Here is a 26,561-nt window from a genome sequence, read left to right as displayed (position 1 = left end):
TAGATTACTCTCCCCAGTGTGGGCGGGCATCACACAAGCTGCTTGAGGCCTGAAGAGAACAACAAAAGGGAAGGAAGGTTGAAGTCACTTTCTGCCAAGACATCAGTCTTCTCCTTCCCTCAGCACTCCTGCTTCTCAGGCCTTCAGACCTGGACAGGAGTCTACACCATCGGCTGTCCAGTTTGCAGACCTGCAAACTCAGGCTTTCCTGAATATCCAGCTTTGAAATAGCAGGTCATAGAACTTCTCAGCCTCCATAGTCACATGAGCTGGTTCATTATAATAAATTTCTTTATGTAACTATATATAAGTATAAATATATATAAGTATTATATATTATCATATGTTTTATATATATATATATATATAATTACATATTATTAGGGTCTGTTTCTCTAGAAAACCCTAATACAAACACATAAGATATGGAAGATATATACATAAGATATACACGCAAGATATACACATAATACATGGAAGATATAGCAAGTCTCCCTGCAGTAATAAAAGCTGAAGAAGTACCTGACATTATCCCATGCTGAGAAATACTTTATTTCTGAAGAGACAAACATTCAGTCTGGAATTCCTGGAAATTTACCAAATACTGGGTTTGCCCCAACTGAAAAGGTTTGACTTTAATTACACTACACTGCTTATTGCTTTGTCAAGGTGGGACCTCTGACAGGTGGAAACTCAGTGGACTAAGGTGTATGAATTTACCTAGTTTGTGGCTACTGGGCTGCACCCCACAGGCCTATAGGGTCTGTACATGCTCAGCTTCAAGACGGAAGAAAGAGCCCAGAGTCAGCAACAGAGACATCAATAATTTAAGGGATGAAGAATCTTATGTCTGAAGCAAGGTTCTGGAGCGACACCCCACTATGTGCAGCAGAAGTGGGCAGGACATGGCTAGCTGCAGTCTTTGCTCCAGGGGGAGTGGGAGGTTACCAGCTACAGGGAGGATTGACTTCAGGTTGGCTCATCTGTTACCAGGGAAAGTAGCAGAGGGGCACACCTCTCACTACCTCTTTGATAAGCTATCATGGTGGAGATTTTCTGATCTAAGGTTAGAAGAACCATAGCTGGAGCAGGGGCAAGTATGTAGGGAGGTCAGTCATGTGAGTCAGGTGTAGGTGAAGCAGGCACTGGCTGAGCAGGGGATGTACCGAGAGCAAGAGAACAGTCATCTTGAGTGTCCTGACTATACACTCCACCCCTACACACCCTGCACAACCCTTACAGTCTTGATCTGCCCCTCCTCTGAGATATCCCTAGGCTCAGGTATGTAGAGGGGCTCTGCAACCAGATACCACAAATACGCTACAGACAGCAGCAGCTAAATAATATCAAGAGTAAGATACCTAGTATGCTAAGAAGACTCAATCACCAGGATGCGGGCACATTTTGGAGCCAAGTACTTAACAGGTCAAAGGAGAGGGAGTCAATGGCGGCAGGGTCCTCTCCACTTATAAGAAAGGTAAGGCCACTCCTGGTCTTCACAAACCCAGAGCCACCCCCTAGGGAGGGAAAGGGCCCAGCTCTAAAACAAACATTCTGGTGGCCTAGTCAGGAGTCAGCAGTCACAGTACAGGTCTCCCGCCCCATGTTATGTTGAGTGCCATTAAGAGCTGGACCCATTAGGCCTTTGCTAACAAAAAGCAGTTAATCCCACTATTTTGTCTTGTGTGTCCAAAAGCCAGCCTATTCCATTCACACAGCATAGCCCAGGGGTGCTCATGGGCAGTCAATTGTACAGTACCATTTACCGAAGGGGGTCCTTCTGATGTATTGTCATGTGGGAGAGGAAGATGGTGAGAGAGTTTTCCCCCATTGTTAGTCATCCCCACAGAGTCACATTAGCTGGGTCAATTTTTTATGGAAGTAAATAAAGAAGAGGATGACAGTGGCATCTCACTGTAGACCCAGCAATTAGGCTCATTTTACAGTGAGGCCATGGTTGCTTCCCAGTCCTTGAATAGATTTCCTTCACTCAGGCTAGTGATGATAAGTTGTGCCTGATCTAACAGGCACAACACAGGGAGACCATGACCACTAAGCCAAACAAAAGCAGTACCTGAATTGTGAGATAACACCACACTTGCCTGTGGTTTTTGTCCTAGTCTGTCATACAGTTTAAAAAAATGCAAGTTTTTAATAATACAGGAACACGTCCAAAATCACATCTACGACGGCCACCTAGTTTTCCCTTGGATGTCTGAACGACAGCTACACCAGTCTGACTTTGAGATGTATTCCCCCCCACACAATGGCCAGAGCAGAGGTACAATGCCTGCTTGATAGGCCACAAGACAGTCCACTCTTGTCAGTAAAGTTTAAGTTAAATCATGTATACGCCACAATGACTTCCCCATACCTCCATATGTGAAGATTTTTCCATTATTTCCCCTTTCTGTAGACCAAAGTATATAAACCTTGAAGTCATGGTCAATGCTGCCTATCTAGCCTGGATCCAGATCATGTCCCTCTGTGTTAGACCTCCTTCATATTTGCCTAGTTCTCAACACTGGGGGAAAGCTGATCAGATATCGTAAACAAGCTCAGGTGTTGATGGGGAAATATTTTAGAAGCTATACATTTTATCACATACTGAATTGTTACACAAGCATGTGCTTTCAGTGGCAGACTTAAAGTAAGCAGTCATACATCATGAGTAGTTATACTCTGTGACAACTTCATTAGACAATTTTCTTTTCCTCCTGAACATCAGGGCAAAAGTGAGGCGAATACAATAACTTTTATAAATCTAGACCTCAATCAACAGGAATAGAATTTCTTATCTACTGAAATATAACATTTTTCTCTCTAAAAGTACGCTTATCACCACCAAACACAGCCAAATCAAGACTAATTTGTTTGCAAAGTAAGTCTGGTCAATTGACCACATAGGCTCCTCCAAACTGGCTGAGGTAGAACTCCTCAGAAGGAATCTCAGACTGAATTCCCTAAAGGCCTCTCAAGGCCAGGAAAGTCATGCCAAAGGTCTGCCATCAGGCTCTGCCTCAGTCAATTTCTCTCTGCTAGAGGTCTCCAAAATATAGAGATTCCCACACATGCCAGGAGACAGTTTTTCCCATCTACCTGATAAGGTTGCTCAGAACCCAAGAGTCTCCAACTTCTGAAGGGACCAGGCAGAGAGAAAAGAAAACTGTTTCAATTCTACCCACAGGTGTAGTTTACCAAATTGCTATAAGTTATAACTAACTTGAGGGAAGGGCTTCCCTATATCTGGAAAACATAGATCAAAACCAGTAATATTCCAGACAAAAAGCATAAAAATTATGACCATATTCACCAGTTCACTCAGTAACCAAACCTTTTAACTTTGTATGAAGCCATCAGGTTTTCCCTGAGGATTTTTTAATTTCTTGCCCAGTTCAGCAGTATGATCTGAAATTTATCAGAGACCTTCACTTATCAAAATGTCTTTCCTATGAACCTTCTTAAAGATGAAGCACTTTTGCAAAAGCATCGGAGTATAACAACTGTCTATAAATGACAAAAGACTTAAAAAAGGCACGGTTAAACACCTGATTAAAATGTAATCAATAAAGCAACTTGGTTACAATAACTAGAATTATGACTGATTATAATCTGAACCCTTAAAAACCTTAATTTCTGTCAAAACCCAAGAAGCAAGTAATTGTTAACTGTTTGTCATACTGGCATTTCCTGATTGGAAAATTTATGCTTAATCTTCCACTCCTAAGAAGGCAAAGGTAGGTAAATTTAGACCCACCCAGCAATTAATGTTCCAATATTTTATCCTATTTGAAATGACCCGACAGTCAATGAATTCTCTTCATTTAACTTAGTTTAGTTGCAAGTTACCAAAATCTAGAGAGACTATTATAGATAGATATTCCTAAAACGTAATTATCTGATAACGCGTTTTTTTTTAACATCTTTATTGGAGTATAATTGCTTTACAATGTTGTGTTAGTTGCTGCTGTATGACGAAGTGAATCAGCTATACGTATACATATATCCCCATATCTCCTCCCCCTTGCGTCTCCCTCCCACCCTCCCTACCCCACCCCTCTAGGTGGTCACAAAGCACAGAGCTGATCTGATCTCCCTGTGCTATGTGGCTGCTTCCCACTAGCTATCTATTTTACATATCGTAGTGTATATATGTCCATGCCACTCTCTCACTTCGTCCCAGCTTACCCTTCCCCCATCCCGTGTCCTCAAGTCCATTCTCTAGTAGGTCTGCGTCTTTATTCCTGTCCTGCTCCTAGGATCATCAGAACGTTTTCTTTTTTTCTCTTAGATTCCATATATGTGTGTTAGCATACGGTATTTGTTTTTCTCTTTCTGATTTACTTCACTCTGTATGACAGACTCTAGGTCCATCCACCTCACTACAAATAACTCAATTTCCTTTCTTTTTATGGCTGAGTAATATTCCATTGTATATATATGACATATCTTCTTTATCCATTCATCTGTTGATGGACACTTAGGTTGCTTCCATGTCCTGGCTATTGTAAATAGAGCTGCAATGAACATTGTGGTACATGACTATTTTTGAATTATGGTTTTCTCAGGGTATATGCCCAGTAGTGGGATTGCTGGGTCGTATGGTAGTTCTACTTTTAGTTTTTTAAGGAACCTCCATACTGTTCTCCATAGTGGCTGTATCAACCTACATTCCCACCAACAGTGCAAGAGGGTTCCCTTTTCTCCACACCCTCTCCATCATTTATTGTTTGTAGATTTTTTAATGATGGCCATTCTGACTGGTGTGAGGTGATATCTCATTGTAGTTTTGATTTGCATTTCTCCAGTGATTAGTGATGTTGAGCATCGTTTCATGTGTTTGTTGGCAATCTTTATATCTTCTTTGGAGAAATGTCTGTTTAGGTCTTCTGCCCATTTTTGGATTGGATTGTATGTTTTTTTGATATTGACTGCATGAGCTGCTTGTATATTTTGGAGATTAATCCTGTCAGTTGCTTTGTTTGCAAATATTTTCTCCCATTCTGAGGGTTATCTTTTCATCTTGTTTATGCTTTCCTTTGCTGTGCAAAAGCTTTTAATTTTCATTAGGTCCCATTTGTTTATTTTTGTTTTTATTTCCATTTCTCTAGGAGGTGGGTCAAGAAGGATCTTGCTTTGATGTATGTCATAGAGTGTTCTGCCTACGTTTTCCTCTAAGTGTTTTATAGTGTCTGGCCTTACATTTAGGTCTTTAATCCATTTGGAGTTTATTTTTGTGTATGGTGTTGAAGAGTGTTCTAATTTCATTCTTTTATATGTAGCTGCCCAGTTTTCCCAGCACCACTTATTGAAGAGGCTGTCTTTTCTCCATTGTATATTCTTGCCTCCTTTATCAAAGATTAGGTGACCATAGGTGCATGGGTTTATCTCTGGGCTTTCTATCCTGTTCCATTGATCTATATTTTTATTTTTGTGTCAGTACAATACCGTCTTGTTTACTGTAGCTTTGTAGTATAATCTGAAGTCCGGGGGCCTGATTCCTCCAGCTTCGTTTTTCCTTCTCAGGTTGCTTTGGCTATTCAGAGTCTTTTGTGTTTCCATACAAATTGTGAAATTTTTTGTTCTAGTTCTGTGAAAAATGCCATTGGTAGTTTGATAGGGATTACATTGAATCTGTAGATTGCTCTGGGTAGTATAGTATTTCCTATAGCATTTTGAAGTGTTTTGAAAGGCCTCTTTTTTTTTTTTTCACTCTCACAAATCAGATGATTAAAGTTCCTGAGAGCCCAGGTAGCTCATTCATATCTCAGAGGCACAGAAGAGAAATACCAATTTCTTCTGGAAAGCTAACTTCCTTTAACTGCATGTGCAAAAACCAGTTTCAGAATGTCAAAAGTTTCCCATCCTGGCCATTTTCAGGGATTTTTTCTTCTCAGTTTCAACAAATAACAGTAATAGATAATAACACACACCATTCAGTCACATTCACATGCCCCACTTTCAGAGGAACCAGATTCAGCATTCAAGTTAACCTTCACCTGGGCTGTCAGCTCAGCCTCTGTGGTCTTTCTTAATATAAAAAGCAACAAGTGGCCCACAGCTTCGGTGCCTTCTTTTTTCCCCACTGAAAAGGTGGCAAATATCTCCCCAACAGCCTTAGGAGTGTCTATGAGATCTCCATACTCTCTGGGCAGCCCCCATTCATCAAAGACAGCCACCACAGGGCCCCACATACTAGTGGATGACCACCCCAGGATCATCACACAACTTTTGGGATCACCCCGCAACCTCTGCACCCCACATTAGTGGACAGCCACCCTGGGATCACCTCTGCCACTTCTGGGCCCCACATGCAATGCATGACGATGGCCCCCACAACCTTCCATTCCCAATCCTTACTTCGCAACATCTCAGCACTCACGAGAGTATCCTCACTCTCCTGGATGCTCTGCCCATTGTTGAGCTGCACCCTGCAGGCCTGCAAGCCGTGTACTTGCCCAGCTTCAAGACCAAGGAAAGAGCCCAGAGTCAGAGACAGAGACATCAGTGGCTTAATGGAAGGGAGAGCTTACACATCTGAAGCAAGGTCCTGGAGCAACACCCTGCCATGGGTGGCAAAAGGTAGACAGGACCTGGAGGCAGGCTTTGCTCCAAGGAGGAGGAGGTTACCAGTTATAGAGGGAATTGAAGTCAGGTGGGCTTGTCCATTACCAGGATAACTGGCAGAGGGGCACGCCCCTCACTTTCCCTCTGGTAAGCTATCATGGTGGAGATGTTCTGATCTAGAGGTTACAACAGTCCCTCGCTGGGGCAGGGGCAAGTATGCAGGGAGGTCAGTCACGTGAGTAGGGTGTAGGTGAAGCAGGCACTGGTCTAGCAGGGGATGTACCAAGAGCAAGAGAACAGCCATCTTGGGTGGCCTGACCACACAGTGGCTTAGAGCAGAGGAAGAATATTGAAGCAAACCTCTAATGATTGCACCCATTGTGTCTGCTGACATTATCTCTAAGACTCTAACACAGGACATAGTGGAATTTCAATGCCACCATTTTTTTAATCATTCAACAAAGAAACTACTGATTTCTCTCTGTCCAACCAACTTTTGATTTCCTTTTTTGTATGCATACTAACAACATCAAAAATTCCCTATTTTTGTAAACTCCTTTTGGAAACTGCAAAGGCAGTTGAGATCTTTGATATGATAAAAAGTTTCTTGGCCAAGCAAAGTTGTGACTGTAAGAAAAGTATGGGCCATATGGGATCTTGGCACCAAATCTGGTTTGCTACTCTTGGAACAAGAAATTCTTATGTCATTGTAACCCATGAGCATCAGCTGATATAAAGGATACTACCAGCAATCCTCAAATAATTGTTGCCCACTGGCTGAAAAGTCACCAATTAAAGTTTTGTCAAGAGAATTTTCTGCTCTACAGATGACCTATGCCTTAATAGTAAAAAAGTAAAAATAAAAAAGTCTTGGAGATATTTGAATAAAATTCAGGAATAAATATCACCTTCTTTGAGAAAACAAATGTTTAACTTGAAGAATAGTTTGACAAAAAAGAGTTTATTAGTTGCTTCGGTTAATTAGTAAAATGCTTGAGCCATATGAACAAACTAAATTGTATTGCAATGTCATCCATTCAGCCACCTCAAAGTGCTACCTAAGACTGCTACTAAACGAATCTGCCATTGTATAATGAAGTACTGATGACAACAAATAATCGGACTTTCTGTGCTGGAGGAAGTGCTTCTTAGTAGCAAATCCTGCTGACTTCTCTGCAGGTAAAATCTGGCTTGCAGAAGCAGTGTCAAACTTTCCTGAAGGTTAATTATTATTAAATGGAGGGACCTACGCAGAAGGGGAGAGGCAGCACAGCGAAAGGAGAGCCTCTGAAACAGGACAAAAAGACAACCCTCAGAATGGGAGAAAATATTTGCAAATAAAGCAACTGACAAAGGATTAATCTCCACAATTTACAAGCAGCTCATGCACCTCAATATCAAAAATCAGACAACCCAATCCAAAAATGGACAGAAGACCTAAATATATACAGATTGCCAACAAACACATGAAAGGATGCTCAACATTTCTAATCATTACAGAAATGCAAATCAAAACTACAAGGAGGTATCACCTCACACCAGTCAGAATGGCCATCATCAAAAAATCTACAAACAATAAATGCTGGAGAGGGTGTGGAGAAAAGGGAACCCTCTTACACTGTTGGTGGGAATGTAAATTGATACAGCCACTATGGAGAACAGTATGGAGGTTCCTTAAAAAACTACAAATAGAACTACCATACGACCCAGCAATCCCAATACTGGGCATATACCCTGAGAAAACCATAATTCAAAAAGAGTCATGTACCACAATGTTCACTGCAGCTCTATTTACAATAGCCAGGATACGGAAGCAACCTAAGTGTCCATCAACAGATGAACAGATACAGAAGATGTGGCACATACATACAATGGAATATTCCTCAGCCATAACAGGAAATGAAATTGAGTTATTTGTAGTAAGGTGGATGGACCTAGAGACTGTCATACAGAGTGAAGTCAGAAAGAGAACAATAAATACCGTATATAACACATATATAGGGAATCTAAAAAATAAAAATGGTTCTGAAGAACGTAGGGGCAGGAGAGGAAGAAAGACACAGATGTAGACAATGGACTTGAGGACACGGGGAGGGGGAAGGGTAAGAAGGGACAAAGTGAGAGAGTGGCATGGACTTATATATACTACCAAATGTAAAACAGATTAGTGGGAAGCAGCATCATAGCACAGGGGGAGCAGCTCAGTGCTTTGTGAACACCTAGAGGGGTGGGATAAGGAGGGTGGCAGAGAGACACAAGAGGGAGGAGATATGAGGATATATGTATATGTATATCTGATTCACTTTGTTATAAAGTAGAAACTAACACACCAGTGTGAAGCAATTATACCCCAATAAAGATGTTAAAATGGAGAGCCTCTGGAGTGTGGGGTTCCGGAGTTTGGAGCTATGTGGCTGACAGGGTACTCTTGCTCTGGCCGGGTGTCCAGCTTGTGCCTCTGAGAAGGGATATCCAAGTTCAGGACATTAGTCCTCCAGAGCCCTCCCAGCTCCATATGATATCAAATGGCAAAAGGCCTCCCAGAGATCTCTGCCTCAATGCTAAGACCTAGCTCCACTCAACGACCAGCAAGCTCCAGTCCTGGACACCTTATGCCAAACAACTAGCAAGACAGGAACACAACCCAAACCATTAGCAGAGAGGTTGCCTAAAAATATAATGAGGCCACAACCCCTCAAAACACACCACCGGACATGGTCCTGCCTACCAGAAAGACAAGATCCAGCCTCAACCACCAGAACACAGGCACCAGTCCCCTCCACCAGGAAGCCTACACAACCCACTGAACCAACCTTAGCCACTGGGGGCAGACACTAAAAATAATGGGAACTATGAACCTGCAGCCTGTGAATAGGAGACCATGAACCCAGTAAGTTAAGCAAAATGAGAAGACAGAGGAATACACAGCAGATGAAGCAGCAAGGTAAAAACCGACCAGACCAAACAAATGAAGAGGAAATAGGCAGTCTACCTGAAAAAGAATTCAGGGTAATGATAGTAAAGATGATCTAAAATATTGAAAATAGAATAGAGAAAATACAAGAAACGTCTAACAAGGACCTAGAAGAAATAAAGACCAGACAAACAATGATGAAAAACACAATAAATGCAATTAAAATTCTCTAGCAGGAATCAATAGCAGAATAACTGAGGCAGAAGAATGGATAAGTGACCTGCAAGATAAAATAGTGGAAATAATTACTGCAGAGCAGAATAAAGAAAAAAGAATGAAAAGAATTGAGGACAGTCTCAGAGACCTCTGGAACAACATTAAATGCACCAACATTCGAATTACAGGGGTCCCAGAAGATGAAGAGAAAAAGCAAGGGTCTGAGAAAATATTTAAGAGGATTATAGTTGAAAACTTCCCTATGATGGGAAAGGAAACAGTCAATAAAGTCCAGGAAGTGCAGAGAGTCCCATACAGGATAAGTCCAAGGAGAAACACATCAAGACACATATTAATCAAACTATCAAAAATTAAATACAAAGAAAAAATATTAACAGCAGCAAGGGAAAAGCAACAAATAACATACAAGGGAATCCCCATAAGGTTAACAGCTGATCTTTCAGCAGGAACTCTGCAAGCCAGAAGGGAATGGCAGGACATATTTAAAGTGATGAAAAGGAAAAACCGACAGCCAAGATTACTCTACCCAGCAAGGATCTCATTCAGATTCACCACAGAAATTAAACGCTTTACAGACAAGCAAAAGCTAACAGAATTCAGCACTACCAAACTAGCTTTGCAACAAATGCTAAGGGAATTTCTCTAGTCAGGAACCACAAGAGAAGGAAAAGACCTACAATAACAAACCCAAATCAATTAAGAAAATGGTAATAGGAACATACATATCAATAACTACCTTAAATGTAAATAGATTAAATGCTTCAACCAAAAGACATAGACTGGCTGAATGGATACAAAAACAAGACCTGTATATATGTTGAATAAAAGAGAGCCACTTCAGACCTAGGGAAACATACAGACTGATACTGAGGGGATGGAAAAAGATATTCCATGCAAATGGAAATGAAAAGAAAGCTGGAGTAGCAATTCACATATCAGACAAAATAGACTTTAAAATAAAGACTATTACAAGAGACAAAGCAGGACACTACATAATGATCAAGGAATCAATCCAAGAAGGAGTTATAACAATTGTAAATATTTATGCACCCAACATAGGAGCACCTCAATACATAAGGCAAATGCAAACAGCCATAAAAGGAGAAATTGACAGTAACACAATCTGAGTAGAGGACTTTAACACTCCATTTTCTCCAATGGACACATCATCTAAAATGAAAATAAATAAGGAAACAGAAGCTTTAAATGATACATTAAACAAGATGGACTTAATTGATATTTATAGGACATTCCATCCAAAAACAACAGAATACACATTCTCCTCAAGTGGTCATGGAACATTCTCCAGGATAGATCATACCTTGGGTCACAAATAAAGCCTTGCTAAATTTAAGAAAACTGAAAACATAAGAAGTAACTTTTTGGACCACAATACTATGACATTTGATATCAACTACAGGAAAAAATCTACAAAAAATACAAAGACATAGAGGATAAACAATACACTACTAAATAACAAAGAGATCACTGAAGAAACCAAAGAGGAAATCAAAAAATACCTAGACAATGAAAACACGATGACACAAAACCTATGGGATGCAGCAAATGCAGTTCTAAGAGGAAAGTTTATAGCAATATAATCGTATCTCAAGAAACAAGAAACATCTCAAATAAACAACCTAACCTTACACCTAAAGCAACTGAAGAAAGAAGAACAAAAAAAAACCCAAAGTTACCAAAAGGAAAGACATCTCAAAGATCAGATCAGAAATAAATGAAAAAGAAATGAACAACAGCAAGATCAATAAAACTAAAAGCTGGTTCTTTGAGAAGATAAAAAATATTGATAAACCATAGCCAAACTTATCAAGAAAAAAAAGGAGAAGACTCAAATCAATAGAATTAGAAATGAAAAAGGAGAAGTACCAACTGACACTGCAGAAATACAAAGGATCATGAGAGATTAGTACAAGAAACTATATGCAAATAAAATGGACAACCTGGAAGAAATGGACAAATTCTTAGAAATGCACAACTTTCTGAGACTGAACCAGGAAGAAAGAGAAAATATGAACAGACCAATCACAAACACTGAAATTGAGACTGTGATTAAAAATCTTCCAACAAACAAAAGCTCAGGACCAGATGGCTTCACAGGTGAATCCTATCACACATGTAAAGAAGAGCTAACACCTATCCTTCTCAAACTCCTCCAAAATAGAGAAGAGGGAGGAACACTCCCAAACTCATTCTACGAGGCCACCATCACCTTGATAACAAAACCAGACAAAGAAAGAAAACTACAGGCCAATATCACTGATGAACATAGATGCAAAAAACCTCAACAAAATACTAGCAAACAGAATGCAGCAGCACATTAAAAGGATCATACACCATGATCAAGTGGGGTTTATCCCAGGAATGCAAGGATTCTTCAATATACAAAAATCACTCAATGTGATAAATCATATTAATAAATTGAAGGAGAAAAACCATATGATCATCTCAATTGATGCAGAAAAAGTTTTCAACAAAATTGAATATCCATTTATGATAAAAACCCTCCAGAAAGTAGGCATAGAGGGAATTTACCTCAACATAGTAAAGGCCATATATGACAAACTCACAGCCAACATCATTCTCAATGGTGAAAAACTGAAACCATTTCCTCTAAGATCAGGAACAAGACAAGGTTGCCACTCTCACCACTGTTTTTCAACATAGTTTTGGAAGTTTTAGCCACAGCAATTAGAGAAGTTAAAGAAATAAAAGGAATTCAAATCGGAAAAGAAGAAGTAAAGCTGTCACTGTTTTCAGATGACATAATACTATACGTAGAGAATCCTAAAGATGCTACCAGAAAACTACTAGAGTTAACCAGGGAATCTGGTAAAGTAGCAGGATACAAAATTAATGCACAGACATCTCTTGCATTCCTCTACACTACTGATGAAAAATCTGAAGGAGAAATTAAGGAAACATTCCCATTTACCACTGCAACATAAAGAATAAAATACCTAGGAATAAACCTATCTAAGGAGACAAAAGACCTGTATGCAGAAAACTATAAGACACTGATGAAAGAAATTAAAGATGATACAAACAGATGGAGAGATATACCATGTTCTTGGATTGGAAGAGTCAACATTGTGAAAATGAGTATACCAACTAGAGCAATCTACAGATTCAATGCAATCCCTATCAAACTACCAATGGCAGTTTTCGCAGAACTGGAACAAAAAATTTCACAATTTGCATGGAAACACAAAAGACCCCAAATAGCCAAAGCAATCCTGAGAAAGAAAAACGAAGCTGGAGGAATCAGGCTCCCTGACTTCAGACTATACTACAAAACTACCGTAACAAAGACAATATAGTACTGTCACAAAAACAGAAATATAGATCAATGGAACAGGATAGAAAGCCCAGAGATAAACCCACGCACATATGGTCACTTATTTTTGATAAAGGAGGCAAGAAAATACAATGGAGAAAAGACAACCTCTTCAATAAGTGGTGCTGTGAAAACTGGACAGCTATATGTAAAAGAATGAAATTAGAACACTCCCTAACACCATACACAAAAATAAATTCCAAATGGATTAAAAACCTAAATGTAAGGTCAGACACTATGAAACTCTTAGAGGAAAATATAGGCAGAACACTCTATGACATAAATCACAGCAAGATCCTTTTTGACCCACCTCCTAGAGAAATGGAAATTAAAAGAAAAATAAACAAATGGGACCTAATGAAACGTAAAATCTTTTGCACAGCAAAGGGAACCATAAACAAGACAAAAAGACAACCCTCAGAATGGGAGAAAATATTTGCAAATGAAGCAACTGACAAAGGATTAATCTCCAAAACTTACAAGCAGCTCATGCATCTCAATATCAAAAAAAAAAACCCAATCCAAAAATGAGCAGATTACTTAAATAGACATTTCTCCAAAGAAGATATACAGATTGCCAGCAAACACATGAAAGGATTCTCAACATCACTAATCATTAGAGAAATGCAAATCAAAACTACAGTGAGGTATCACCTCACTCCAGTCAGAGCGGTCATCATCAAAAATACTGCAAGCAATAAATGCTGGAGAGAGTGTGGAGAAAAGGGAACCCTCTTGCACTGTTGGTAGGAATGTAAATTGATATAGCCACTATGGAGAACAGTATGGAGGTTCCTTAAAATACTAAAAATAGAACTACCATATGACCCAGCAATCCCACTACTGGGCATATACCCTGAGAAAACCATTATTCAAAAAGAATCATGGGCCTTCCCTGGTGGCGCAGTGGTTGAGAGTCCGCCTACTGATGCAGGAGACGTGGGTTCCTGCCACGGTCTGGGAAGATCCCACATGCCGTGGAGCGGCTAGGCCCGTGAGCCATGGCCGCTGTGCCTGAGCGTCTGGAGCCTGTGCTCTGCAACGGGAGAGACCAAAACAGTGAGAGGCCCACGTACCACAATAAATAAATAAATAAATACAAACAAAAAGAATCATGTACCACAATATTCATTGCAGCTCTATTTACAATAGCCAGGTCATGGAAGCAACCTAAGTATCCATCAGCAACTGAATGGATAAAGAAGATGTGGCACATATATACAATGGAATATTACTCAGCCATAAAAAGAAACGAAATTGAGTTATTTGTAGTGAGGTGGATGGACCTAGAGTCTGTCATACAGACTGAAGTACGTCAGAAAGAGAAAAATAAATACCATATGCTAACATATATGTATGGATTCTAAAAAAAAAGAAAAAAATGGTTCTGAAGAACCTAGGGGCAGGACAGGAATAAAGACGCAGATGTAGAGAGTGGACTTGAGGACACGGGAGGGGGAAGGTTAAGCTGGGATGAAGTAAGAGAGTGGCATGGTCATATACACACTACCAAACTAAAAAGATAGCTAGTGGGAAGAAGCTGCATAGCACAGCGAGATCAGCTCTGTCCTTTGTGACCACCTAGAGGGGTGGGATAAGGAGGGTGGGAGGGAGATGCAAGGTGGGGGGATATGGTAATATATGTATATGTATAGCTGATTCACTTTGTTATACAGCAGAAACTAACACACCATTGTAAAGCAATTATACTCCAATAAAGATGTTTAAAAAATTATTTTTAAATGACTTTAAAGTTCATTTCTGGATTTTTCTTCCTTTACTACATCTCAGATTATGGATGACCTGAAGTTTGTGAAAGACAGTCTTGCAAGAAAATAAAATGTTTCAAGTCCAATCCCCCATGGAATCCTGTAGAATCCTGTTGATCATTAATCCATGAATATCAATATCCAACAGTTTTTATTTTATTTGCCACTTGTCTGAACTAGTGTTTTCATCATTATCATCAAAAAGAGCAATTGAAATAAAGTTGTTTTAAAAAATGAAATGCATATCACCAGAAGAAACATCACCCCCCAAATTTAACTTCATCTTTAAAGCAAACAACATTGGCTTTTCAAAGAAAAGCCACTTTTGAGCTAAATTGAGGTTTAGCTCTATTTTTTTTTTTTTTTTTTTTTTTGCTATTTAGATTGATTTAAGCTCTTTAAAAATGAAAGCAACAGAGATCTTGCTCTTTGTAAAGATAGTTTTCAATCCTGTGAGGGACATTAATTTCAATCTCAGTAAAATAAACTGCACATGTATATTCCTGGTGCTTGGAAAAGTTTTTGTCTACTCTTTGCCTAACTCATTATTTTATGTAGATTTCAAATCAATCATTAATTTTTGAGAAAAGTGTTTCCTGACTGCCTTTATTTAGGCAAATTTGCATATTCTATATTCTCACATGACCAAATACTAGCCCTTCATACTACTTATCATAGATCCCATTTTATGTATTTGTGTGAAAATTTTAAGCTGATACGTTCTTTTACTGCCTGCAACTTCCCTGAGAGCAGCAACTCTGCCTGGTTTTCTTTATCATTGTTTTCCCAGCACCTAGAAGAATGACTGCTCATGGTAGGAAGTTGCAAAATTTTTATTAAGAATAATGAAACCTTATCAAATTGAAACCTTCTTGAATCTGAGAAAAAAAGAGTCATAGTTCTGTGGTGGAGAAGACTAACACTTAACACCTTGGGAGACATGACTATGACCTTCAAGCTGCTAGGCCATTGATTTGCTCAGGTTCTAGAGAGTTTGAGAGACACACAGACAGACAGACAGACAGAGACAGACTCAGGACAACTGCAGGACATATAAGACTAAACAACTTTGTTGAGCCCTTAAAATGAGATCCATTGTGTCTTATATATTTTACTATTACCTATGCATACAAATATACATATATTACATACATATACAATATACATATATATATTACATACATATATTTCAATGTTCTGTGTAGGTATAAAGACACATTGTCTTCAGTGCATCATTATTTTTACATGTACATTCTAAACACCCTATAAAATAAAGTGTAGACAACTGTCCCAAAGTGATTATGCTCGTGAACTTCTTTTCCTATGTTTCCATTTCAGTAACTCTTAGGAGACATGACAGTTTTCCAACTCTTTACCAGGGAGCTCCAAAGTTGGAAAACTATCCTTTTAGTTTAACAGAAAAATGTTTATTTTCTTCCCTAAAATATGAAGAATAAAATCTTGTTATCCAAGCTCGTTATCATGAACATATTTTTCTAAGACATAAACAAATACTTTTTTGACAATTTTTAATTTTTGCTTAAACTAAATACATGAAACGACTAATCAATAAAGTGCCAAGATTGGAAACTTCACTAATAACTAATTACTTTGATAATCTGGCTGGTAAATGTGTGATTTTTACCGTATTATGAACAGAAGGTAATTTTGTCAGCTGGGCTTTTTACAGTATATTCAAGATATTCAGTTGTTGGCGGAACTGTAATGAATCAGATAGGATTTGGAAACACACCATGATGTGCAACAGCATTCTGCACCTTGCACAGGACACCATGTTTTTTTTTGTTTGTTTTTTGTTTTTATAAATGTAGAAGATATAGCTCTTTTTTTATATATAAATTTACTTATTTTCTTTTTTGGCTGCGTTGGGTCTTCATTGCTGCGCACGGGCTCTGGAGTGCACGCTCAGTAGTTGTGGCGCACGGGCTTAGTTGCTCCGCGGCATGTGGGATCTTCCCAGACCAGGGCTCGAACCCGTGTCCCCTGCAATGGCAGGTGGACTCTCAGCCACTGCGCCACCAAGGAAGCCCGGCAGGCAGATTCTTAACGACTGAGCCACCAGGGAAGCCCCAGGAGACCATGTTTCGCAACCTGTTAATCTGCAGTGTAAGGTAACTGCCACCTTCTTCAACACCCACCTCGCCCTGGTGTGACTTAAACACGGCTGTCATTAAAAGCAACCTCAGATCATTACTAACTCCTGTGGCTGCTTAATCATCCAAGTGCAGTGCTGAGATGGAGAATTCAAGGGACATTCTTAAGCCTCCTTAATTGCTAATAATAGAAAATACACCTCAAGGAGAAAGCCTGGAGTTATAAGGAGAAACCATTATTCTTCTCTGCTTAAAGATCATCGGAGTTAGTTCATAGTTATTTCAATAGTTTCTTCATCAGCATAGAATTCTCAACTTTGGTTTCTAGATGATTTCTAGACAATATTAAGTCTGAGAGGCCTTTCACACCCCAAGGTCAAATCGGAAACTAGATCTTTGATTAGGCACAGCAAAGGACTGGATGATTTTGATGCATTTAACAGTGCTAGCCTTTAAACGCCTATGTTTAATAAATTTCTATTTTTTAATAAATTTCCCATTCAAAATCAATTTGAAATGTTACAAGATATCTCAAGATCTTAAAACTTATATACATTTTTTGTACATATAGTGACAAATAATTGAATGCATTTTTGTGCATTTACTCTATAAAATATTACCTCACATGTTAATGTTTATTTAAAATACCTATTATTATTTTACTAAAAATAGTAAACCATATTACAAGATTTGGCTATAATTCCCTGTGCTATGCAATATATCTTTGTTGCTTATCTATTTTATACATAGCAGTTGGTATCTATTAATCCCATACCCCTAATTTGTACCTCTCCCCTTCCCTCTCCCCTTTGGTAACCACGAGTTTGTTTTCTATATCTGTGATACTGATATATGCATGATATTGAATCAAAATGCTGTACACCTGAAAATAATATAATATTGTAAATCAACTGTACTTTAATAAAAAATAGTGAGATATATAGTAGGATTAATAAGAATAATAATAACAGCAAGATTTGTCATTAACAGGCACTTACCTAGTGTATCAATTGAAATATTTTCTAATTTTATTTAATCACATTGGCATGAAATAATAATGTATTGTGTAGGGGTTATTATAATTCATTCAGTCAGTCAAGGTAGGCTAAGTGCTCAAACATACAACTTTACAAGTTCAGAGACTTCCACATTAAGTGTTCATTTGACATTCATTTTGCCTTTCATTTTGTGAACCCATCTTGCAAGTCCTTGCAGCATTCTACATGCGTCCAACAAACAGGGACAAGGCATGGTAGAAGACCACAGGGCAGTATTTTGGGACAAGCCCAAAAGAGGCTGTTATCATCACTTCCATTCATAGTCTATTGGACAGAAGACAGTCACGTGGCCACTTCTTACTGCAAGTATAGGAGGAGAAAAGTGAAATATTTTTTGGTGAACACATGATAGTCATCTGTCAGATTCATATTTATCAGTGAATAAAATGAGAATTAGAGAATTATATCATCATCCCAAACCAAACAAGCTGTGGCATTTCCAACTACGATGAAGTAACTGGAGCCAGTCTTGATGTCCCATAATGGGAAATGAAAAAAAATAGTAAATGTATGAGTAAATTTCTTGCAGACATTGATCAACACACTGAGTAGGACTCTGAGTCCGTAGAAGAGAGGAAAAGAAGTGAGGTGAGCCCTACAGTTACCCTGGTTTTCTGGGTGCACTTTCTGGACCATAATATAGGAATAAGGAAACCAAGCAGAACCCAGCAAATCACTAAGTTGAGTAGACAGAGAATGGAGTGGGAGGAGCTTGAGGCAGGTGACATTTGCAGTCAGAGTGCCAGAGAAGAGAGAGCTATACAGAGAAAAAGCATCACAAATCTACAAAGCGGTCCCCATGCGTCTGTTGTTGAACACTAAAATATGCATACATCAAATGAACCTCTACAAGGCTGGGCACAAAATAACTAGGGAGCTGTAAACTAAAACATTCTCATAGTTCACTCAGGGCTAGGAGAATTCAAGTTCAAGCAGCCAGAAGAAGTCTTTATTGAATACTCACACGCCATTAAGCAAAGAGCACAGAAGATCATAAATTTGTAGTAGGGTCTAAGTAGCCCTAGAGTAAAGGCTACAATAGATCTGCTCTAACAAAGCAGAAAAACATGTTTTAAAAGGATTCAGATATTCTGCAAGTAACTTCCTGTCAACCAGAAAAAAGTGCATTAATCTATAAAGAAAACACCAAAATACAACTGTCAACAATGTAATATTCAAAATTTGTTGCAACCCCTATAAAATTATTAAGTGAAAAAGTGGGGAAAATAGGAGCAATAGCCAGGAGAAAAATCAGTCAGTAGAAAAGACCTAGAAGTTACTGAGATGGTAGAATTAGCAAACAAGGAATTTATAATACCCAAGGATCTAAAAGAAAAAATTAATAGAATGAGGATATGAGTAGAGGTCATAAAGTAGAACCTAATGGGATTTTTGAAACTGAAACATCCAATGTTGAAATTATAAAATTCACTGGATGACATTAAAAGCAGTTTGGACACTTCAGAAAAAAAGAACAGAGAACTTGAGGAGTTTATATTCAATCTACATAAATCGAGGCTCAGAAAGAAAATGGGGAATTATGATGCATTTTGTTACCATAAAGACAACTATGAACTTGACAAGTTCTTATGTGCAAAAATATATGAATTTCATGACAAGATAAAATGTGTTTTTCCATTATGTAAAACCACTAATGGCATCTCAACATATTTTAAAGTACTTCAAATATCCTTTTATATAAAATTTATGTAAGTGATATTTGTATTATAATACAAAGCATGATAATATAAAGAGGTGTCATGTAATGGGCTATCGTCACAATTTATAAATTGTTCAATATGATAGAGGCATTACTAATTTTTTCCTTTTCCTAATTACCTAGCAGTGAATGGCCCCTCTCTCTATCCAGTCATTTTCTCAAGCATAGGAGTCATTCTTGAACTACTGCTTTCATTCTCTGAGCCCTGTAACACATAATTCCATCAGGAGTTTTGTTAATTCTCCACCTTAAAACCTCTCCAAGCCCTCCTCTCAAACTAAACTGTCTAGAATTGCTCCAAACATGTCCAAGTTGGTCTACTTGACTCACTCTTGTCTTCTATATAATCCGTTCCTCACCCTGAAGCTATGCTGATCTTTGTAAAACACAAGTTTGATCATATAAATCTTACTTAAATGCCTTCAATGGCTCCCCAGTGATCCAAATACGAAGTGTAGTCCTTTTGCCATGGTTTATAATGCCCTATATGATCTGGCTCCTAATTACTTCTCCAGCCTCATCTCTTGCCATTCTTTTCCTTTCACTTGAAAAGGAAAAGGAAAAGACAAGGCTACACTGGTAGTCAGTCTTAAGCAAAGGGTTTATTGCTATAATACTTTAGGACAGAGTCCATCAGATTTTGAGATCACACTCTCTGCCTTTAGTCTGTACAAGTAATAGTTTACAGTCAGACAAATAGCTTAAAATTTTACAATATTATGTCTGACATGAAATTTTTCAAATGCTATTTTATAGTAAAACAACAACAAAATACGTATTATCTAACAGAATTATTAGGTCTATACTTATATTTACTTGATGTGTTTTGCTGTATTTTGCAACATAGACCTTTTTATTTTTCTGGTTACAACTGTAAAGAGGAATCCTGAAAATTTTTCTGTCGTAGCTAGTTAAAATTATAATCTGCTTTGTTAACAAGTTTGGGATATTTGCACATATCTTTTGAACTGAAGTTTTAGAGAAGCCCTCTTGTTCAAGGAAATGCCTTGAGCTGAAAAAGAGAATTTTTTCCTTACTAAAAAAAAAAGTCTGTAATTACTGCTGTGCTTTTCAGAAGGAACTGATTATTGTTTGAGGAGAATTGAATCATAAGTGCAAATATTTTCTTTCAATATCAGATCATAGAATGGCTTGTGAATCACAATATTAGAGACAGATACAGCTAAAATACTGATTAATAGACAAAAATACCTGTAATAATAATTATTCTGCTTATGTGAGTTTTTATTATAAAGATTTTTATTTTGCTTTAATAATCATTGACACAAACTAGTTTATATTTGTAAAATAATCTATTTTGAAAAAAACATTGAATATTTTTGTATCCATTAATATAATAAAACAATTTGGAAGGTAAATAAATAAATCTTTTCAAATAATATATAATTTAATTAGTTTTGGTGTCTCCTTTCATTCTCAAAATTAACTCCTACTATAGAGGAGACTTTGAAGGAAAAGTCTCATTACAATTATCACCTTTAATTTTGGTCTTCCTATGTTAACATACAGAATGATTCGACATATATATTTTGAGCAGAGTTCTTATCGTTCATTACATTTTTAAGACCCACTACATATGAGGTGCTAATAAGCATTTGTTGAATTCATCAATCAGGACAAGTTTATCTGTATTTTATGGTAATTATGAGTACCTAGTACATAAAATGTTCTATCCTAGACATTGGGACAGATACAGAGGTATAAGACTAGATTGAACAAATTTTCTACTCTCCAACTTAATTAGAATGATGGCATGTATACAAAGTGGCATGTTTAGAGTCTGTATCTCTGAGTGCATTCCTTCATATATTATTTCAATATGTTTTTCGTATTGTAGAGTTATTTACTCAAATCTCTTTAGCTCTGATAAAATACTTTATCTGTACCTTTCTTTGTAGTACATGTCATTTTTGATTCTGTATTAGAAATATTTACAAGACTTATTTTCTCTACTATATTGTAAACAAATTGAGGTTAGGTCCATGTTTGATTCTCTGATGACTCTTTCAGAGTTCTTAACAAATGGAAAGAGCTCACAGTGTTTATTGAAACGATGAATGATGTAACTACTCTACCAGGCCATGTATAATGAATGCATATTACTGATCCTTTACTATTCAGAGAAGGAATAAACCATTTCCAATTAGAGATATTTTTGCATTCAATAAGCATTTGCTTATCAGCACTATGTGTCAAGCATTGCATTGGGCACCATCATACAGAAGTAAATAAAATAAATATGGTCTTTGCCATTGTGAAAGAAAATAAACGTTATGTTATTAATAAGTAATTTTAATCTGAGCAAACTTTATGAAGAAACCTCAGGATATTATGAAAATAGGCAATAAAGAGGTCTGACTTGGTTAAGGAAGTGAAGAAGGTAAAGGGTCTGTCAGGATTTGCTTTCACAGGAAAGATTCCTTCCTGGCTCAGGAATATGAGGATTGTAGAGAGGGAGAGATTAAAGAGGCAAGATAAAGGGCAAATGGGAGCAAAGGGGTGAAATCAGAAAGGTGTGGGGTATGTTCGGCAGTCCTTGAGTAGACCAGGAATAGGGGGAAATGCTAATGAGGTCGGGAAGGTCAAATTCTGGAGTGCCCTTACACATTTTAAATCTCAGCTTCATCCTGTAGTAGGGTGGGGGGAGATGGGACATGGAAAATTGGGGGAGAATACCAGTGACATAAGCAAAGAAGCTTATGCATTGGATACAGAATGGATTTGGAATAGAGAAAAGGAGAAAAAAGGTAGAATGTGTAAGAGAAAAGTCGAGAATTAAAGGTATTTGTTAAAGTAATTCTGTGATTGTCCAGTAATGGGCCTGAACTAGGATAAGGAGGAATTTGGAATGACTTTCTTTAAAAGTTAAAGAAATCCATAGCTCTTCTTTGAAAGGTCAAGATCTCGGAAGGCCTCAGATTGTAAACGTCATTTTATTTATATTGAAAAACGTTTTTTAAATTAAAATAAAACTTGCATCACTTTGATACCAAACATCTTCTGAAACTCATAGAAATGAAAAAGGTGAGGGTAGTTAAAGGCTAAAGGCAGTGGAAGAAGCAAACTATTATTAAAATACAGTAAGTATAAGGGTTCTAGATTTCTTGATAGACCTGATTCTAGTGCTACAAAAGAACATACACAGAAGTTCATCCAGAGCTATAGATATTTCCATCACTTATTACCCTTATTATGCACATAAATGCTTACACTTTTGGAAAAAAATCTATTTGTTAATTTTTTTCTTATTAACATTAACAAAATATAACCCATTTTTTGACATAAGCAATAAGGCAGACATTTCTACAGTTCTCTAAAAAGATTTTTAAAAAGCATGCAGAGGGCTTCCCTGGTGGCGCAGTGGTTGAGAGTCCGCCTGCCGATGCAGGAGACACAGGTTCGTGCCCCGGTCCGGGAAGATCCCACATGCCGCGGAGCGGCTGGGCCCGTGAGCCATGGCCGCTGAGCGTACCACAAAAACAAACAAAAAAAAGCATGTAGAAAACATCTATTTCTAACCTGAGAAATGAAAACTGTATCTCTTAGTAAATGAAAACACCACTTAACATAAAAACCTTCAGTAGTGAGAGTAAAATTTTACCAACATTAATTCCATGACCAGTGCCCCTTTAGCAACTACATCCCCTGGGGGCTCCATGGGTCTCTGAAAAGTGTTATTCAAAGTTTCCCCAGAGTCTAATGAGGATAATTTGCTAATGGATGTTTTGTTTGATTTTTATCCAAAGGCAAAGAAGGACATAATTGATTAGCATCTGAATGTGAGAAACACAAGAGTTTCCTTTAAAAAATGATGCTCTCATAGTACTAACAAAAGTCATGATTAATGTTTTTGTCAAATCTGTAAAAGAAAATGGAGAGGACACTGCCTTCCCCCATCAAACATGTACTGTATAAGGATGAGAACAATGCTTTGGCAGACCATTTGTGCATTCCCTTCGGACATGGCACTAGCTGGCTCCTTTTTAGTCTTGAGTTATAAACAACTAAATAGGCTATTAACATTTTGATCAATATTTAGCCCTGCCCTTGCAAGTTCCACGTTTGTTTAAGTTATGGTTTTAGACAAGGGTCACTTGAAATAGATATTCTCATGACACTTGGTTTGAGGTTATATTACTTCTTTATAAGTCTGGAAAATTTTTTAAATAGTAAAATTTCTAAAAGCACAGAGAGGTATAATGTAAATGTTTCCTTTGTGCTTTTTATCACCTCCTGTTTTACTCCCCAGACTTAACTATTAGCACTTTCTCATTAACCAAAATATGAAGAAATATAAGAAATTATAACATGATATAAAAATAATTTCTTGCTTGTGCAAAGTATTTTACAATTTACTAATAACTCTCATATAATTTGTTATCTTTATCCAACCTTGTACAGAGGGTGAAACTGGGGCTTAGAAAGGAAAGTGACAAATTAGATCACATAACTAGTGTCTGGGGGGTATGACTTTGATATAGATCTTCCGCCTTGAAGACTCCGAACTAACACGGGTAGGCATGCATGCTTATGCTATCTGCAAGAGGACATCAAAAGCAGTGGAAGAAGACAGACTGATATAGGTTCCTAAAAGTTAGTCGGTTAAATAAGGCGAAGTTTAGAAAAGCAATAACATAGTATCACAGTACAGTAACACAATGGGAGGAAATGGCCACAGAGGAAAGAGGAAGGTTGAAGGATCTGCTGTATGCTGATAAATGAAGTATTAAATAAATGAATAACCAAACTCAGTATTGGATTTTTGTCCAAAAAAAGAAATGGTCCCCTGCAATTGATAATCCAGCATGAATTGTGTAAGATGTACCTGAAATTTCTACCTCAGAGTTTCCAAAAGTGATTACCATGGCACACAGATCTTGTAAGGTGCTTAAAACAAAAATCTATGCTTACACAGATTTGGGTATATTGATGTACAATATTCTCTGTCCCACTCCTTTGGAAATATGAGAGTATCAAAGCCTCCATGAATTCCTACGAGGAAGAAACCTGTCTAACGTTGTTTATGTGAGTTTTTTTCAAATTTAGTTGACCCTTGGTCCCATTATGGATGCCACACTATTAACTTCACAGGGCACATTTCAGGAAATGGCATCTTCTTAAATGTAGAAAAGTTTGGGCTGGAGGTATAACAAGTCAGTTAAAGAAATAAAGCATAATGTTTCTCCTATGTCATTTCATACCTTGTTCTTGACTGTTCAGACAAGGACAAGGAAATCTGTGGACACTTTATTGAGAATTCTCACAATTGCTTCCCAGACACTAATACGTTCAAGAACACCTGATTAGGGGAAGACGTTTTTAGCTTTCTATTATTCATGCTGCTTGAATTCCTTCATAGCTAAATGGATATAGTCAATCAATTAAATAATCAATCAGCACACATTTTCCTTATTTACAATGCATTCCGTAAGATAGATGTTGAATCTGCCTCAAAGAGCTTGTGATTTAACTGAGGCGGCTGGGGATGGATACACTGACAAATTATAGAACTGTGTGATGTTAAATATACATCATCAGAAATGTCGCAAGGTGGGCATGATTAATTACTGAGTATCATGGGTCATTCACTTGCTGTGAGTTCAAAAGGAGTGAGGTCACAGTGGGTGATGGTGACTTAAGATGGTAGTGGAGTTCCTGAGATTCACATACTGTGAAGCATATATTTATGGCTATGTCCAGGCACAGTTTGAAAAATGGCAGAAAGTTTAAATGCAAGCAAGTACAATAACACATTTGAATTTTTGAATTAGAAAAGACACTAGCTGATAAGAAAGGAAGAAAAAAGAAGTTAGGAAATTGGCCACTCTGCCAAGTTTCAAGAAGAGGACTTTGAAGCAAAATAGTGAAATAAATGAAATGAGGGACTAAAACATATGTATTAATTAATTGAACACATCACTTGATCATTGTTCATTATCTCTGCTCACTTGTAAAGGGAGAGACACACAAAGAGTCACCACTTAGATGGGGCTTGAAGTTGGACTATGGAGTGGAAATTGCCCAGTGAGGCAATTCTAAGCTTTGGCTCAGGGATTCCAAGTGAAATTAGATATTAGAAATTAATGAAGACATGTTTCTCTGATTCTATAAACCAGAAATTAATTTCATTAACAAAACAGCCTGGAGAGAAATAAACTATATAGCTAGATAAAATAAATTTAATTTCTGAGACCTATGATGTATTTTTTAAGCAGCACAGTATTTGCTATATATTTTTTTACATCTGGAAATTGATATGTATTTATAACCTGAATAGGGAGATTTTGTTTGGCACACTTTGATGTAGATGTGTACGTTTCACAAATATGAGTATAGGCTACACAGATTTTTTTCAGAATTTTAAAACTTAACAGAAACCCATATCTCACTAAGTTAAACATCTCCATCTTCATGTAACATATGAGGGAATTAGGCAGCAATAACTCCATGTGTACAAAGAGGTCCCCCCAGTTCTGCCTCTTACATTATTTTGACAATATCACACTCCAAAAGATATAGGCATGAAGCACCAGAATTGTGCATTTGAATACATATCTTTATAGAAGACACAGGGATATATATATGGTATATATGCTATATATATAGTATACTATGTATATATATATAGTAATAACCTATATTTCAGCATGCGTCTTAGAACTTAAGTGTGTGTGTATTACTAATGTTATTACTAAGGAACTTAATCTGAATTAACTAAAAACTGAACTAAACCATTCTCAAAGCTGAATCCCAAACCATATCACAGCACAAAACATTTTCATAGGACCATTAAAAATGCTAACCCA

This window comes from Pseudorca crassidens, chromosome 3 (assembly GCF_039906515.1).
Source record: "Pseudorca crassidens isolate mPseCra1 chromosome 3, mPseCra1.hap1, whole genome shotgun sequence".
Classification (NCBI taxonomy): Eukaryota; Metazoa; Chordata; class Mammalia; order Artiodactyla; family Delphinidae; genus Pseudorca; species Pseudorca crassidens.
Note: the sequence above shows the minus strand (reverse complement) of the source record.